Genomic DNA, 3,195 nt, shown 5'->3' on the forward strand with positions numbered 1-3,195 from the left:
CAAAAAAGTCATCCTGGTTCTAAAATAGAAGCTAAATTCTAAATTATCCCCCCAAAAACTTCAGTAGATAACAAATTAGCCAAAAATGTTAGCATGTTGCTAAAATCTAATAGCTAATCTCCAAATTTAAAAAAAATACTATTTTACTTTTCTTCACCAAGAGAGCCACCAAGGACAGATAAAAGAGCCATGTGGCTCTGGAGCCGCAGGTTGCAGACCCCTGAGATAAATCCATCGTAGGTCCGCCTAACCAACTCATTTGTTGCGGAATGGAGATAGCCTCCTGCAAGTTCACGACAGTTTCAGGCCTAAGTTCTAGACGTCTATTCTTTTCATACGATACACATATTCCTTGAACACAAAAGGGAGGGTATTTGTATTTTTTTATGTCTCTCAGGCTTACAGGGTCTGGGTCGTTAGGTCGTCTTCAGTGGCAGAGGTCAGATGGAAAAAAGAAGAGAAATCTATTTGGGTATGTCAACCCATTTATTTAAGACAAAAGGCTAATCACAGACGTATATTTTTCCTTTTATCACCCGTGGGTGGATGTGGTGTGTCTATCTAATTCCCTTTCAGGCTTTCTTTTTTATTATTTTATTTTTCTACCCTTTCGGGTTATTTTTTCTCCCGCTGATTCGGGACAGAGTCAAACTGTCAGAGATCCACTCGAGGTGGTGCAAAGACCAAGTCAAATGAAGAAGTGGTTTGGTCATCAAGCAGGAAGCTTCGGTTATAGTCTTTTCTTTGCACTATTGCGGGGCTCCTTCCTGCCTTTTTTGCTGAAGGTTGCTTTTTTTTTGTTCCTAGGGGTATAGCAGAGGTGTAAGCGGCACATCCTGTTCTCAGTGGAAAGTAAAGTGCTTCCTTTTTTCAGAAACCGCAGGTAGAATATTCAGTCCCCCTGAAAATGTCACACTATGCTTGCACTTTAGAGGCAGAAGTTTAAGAAAACAAGAAACAAGTTTGATAATACAAATCAAATACATATAATAAATTATCATGCCTATGGTCATAATTTACACTTTACACACAAAGATACCCCATATACATGATCTTGGGGTTTCAACAACGTCAACTTTCACAACCCTAATTTTTAACAGAAGTAACATCTACATAAACAAATAAAGACAAAAAAAATTCTAACAATGTAGAAAGACTCACAAACCAACAGTAATATTCAAAGCAACAATTCAAACAGAAATTTTACTATGAATTTAGAACAGGAATGTCTAAGTCAACTAAATCCTAATGGATTCCCTGAAAAGACTGGTAACAAACAGCAGTAGGTAATCTAAACAAAGGAAGTGTGTTCTCTCTGGAATGATCAGGTCAACTTTGAATGTGTGACTCACTAGAATTACAGCATTCACACCATTAAACCAATAAATATTCTCTCCTCAGACTGCAGAAGGATGGAATAAAAAGTCACCTTCTATGTGGGTCTCCATCGACGAGATTGGCAAAAAGAAAACATGATGCATCAATAATAATGTTTAGGGGGGCGGACCAAATGTGGAGGAGGGCCGTAGTTTGGGGCCCCTGGTCTATAGCATTGATGTATGGATGATTACAAATCACATTAGGTGTGAACCAGCAGGTAAAAACATCAATAAAAGTAAAGCACCAACTCCCATCATTTGAGAGTGGACTCTTTGGACTCTCTACCAGACAGAGATTCTTAGAATGGCTGCTTTCCAGCATGACCATCACTAGTGTCTCTAGACTGAACAACATGGCTGCTCTCTCCACACTTTTCTACACCTTTCATTTCAGATGAAACTCTTCTATCACACCTGACATTCCAACCTGCTGCTCTCTTCTTCACTTCTGTTCCACACTCTCCATGACTCTGGAAACTTTCAAAACCTCACTTTTTGAACATCCATGTGGATGAAAATGGACAGGAATATCATTCTGGAATAAATCCTCTGAAACCTTCAATAACTGATGTCAGCAGCTGGATGGATTTGTTGGTTGTAGGACTGGAGAGCAGCAAACCTGCTTCTCTTCCTAGAGTCCACAATGATCTTAATCCAGTGTGAGTCCTTAGTCAAGACTCTTCATGCTGCTGTCTAACTATGGAACCACAAGGAGGTCCAAGTCTGGGTCTCCCTGTGCCGGTCTCCAGATCCAAATACAGGCTTGTGTCAGGAAGGACATCCGGGGTCAAACTCTCAGCTTTCACTGTGGAGACCCTGATGGGATGCGCAGAAAGGTCAACAACAAACCTTAGATTTGACTCTCTAGGAAAATAGATTTAGTCAAAAATGATACAAACTATGAAGATGAAACCAAAGCTGGAAATAGAAATAACATTTGTTCTTTTCAACAATATCAAATCTTCCGTTCTCTTTGCTCTTGTGTGGTTTTCTCAGAGCTGGACGTCGGTCATGATTTGTTAGCATGGAGTTGGTTTGTGTTTGGTGTGAGGTCCTGTGTTGTAGAGACTCTCAGGATGGACTGCAGATCAGTGAGACATCAGAGGAGCAGTCATCTAAAACCACCAGAGTATATCCTCTGTTATTGATCACTTCCTGTTTGGATTGAAAGTCCAACGTCAAAGCATTTGAATGATATTATGTCTGCCATTTTTACAGTCAGTCAGAACAAAACCTGAAATATCAAACATGAGCTCACATGAACCCTTTGCATACACACACAAAATCACAAAAAATCAAACAGAACTTGGTTCTGGTAGAACCTTATATGAACTTCATATAAACAACTAACAGTGATCAGCTGTTTGAGATCTGAATAAATAAACACATGTTTTATTATTTATTCATATGTCTAACAGTGATCAGCTGTTTAAGATCTGAATACAGAAATGAATGTTGTTTATTGTTATGGGCCGCTTGGTGAGGATTGAGCCACAGGACAAAAAATCTTCAAAAAAGGATGTTTTATTTCACCCAACACAAAAAGGCATGGGCCTGCATTAAAATGGGGTCAACTTAACAAAATGTAACTTAGAGAATCAGGAACAAAAGCTCAAACTAACTGAACCAAAACTGACCCCCTGACAGGAAACATGAGGGAGGTTTTATACTGGCTGATCAGACCAATGACACAATAGGGGGGGAACCACAAATACAAACATTAAAAATCTAAATACTAACTGAAGAAATAAATTACTAGTAATTTAGAGTTTTAAACAAACAAAACTAAACTTATACTTCATAACAAGTTCAACAT

The 3,195-nt window shown here is 38.8% G+C and overlaps 1 protein-coding gene across 13 annotated transcripts in view; it reads right to left on the reverse strand.

The window, feature by feature from the left end:
- Positions 1-3,195, reverse strand: part of LOC112153685 (protocadherin gamma-C5) — a 529,198-nt gene that overhangs the window by 318,514 nt on the left and 207,489 nt on the right. The window lies entirely within an intron of this gene.

This window comes from Oryzias melastigma, linkage group LG10 (genome assembly GCF_002922805.2).
Source record: "Oryzias melastigma strain HK-1 linkage group LG10, ASM292280v2, whole genome shotgun sequence".
Lineage (NCBI taxonomy): Eukaryota > Metazoa > Chordata > Actinopteri > Beloniformes > Adrianichthyidae > Oryzias > Oryzias melastigma.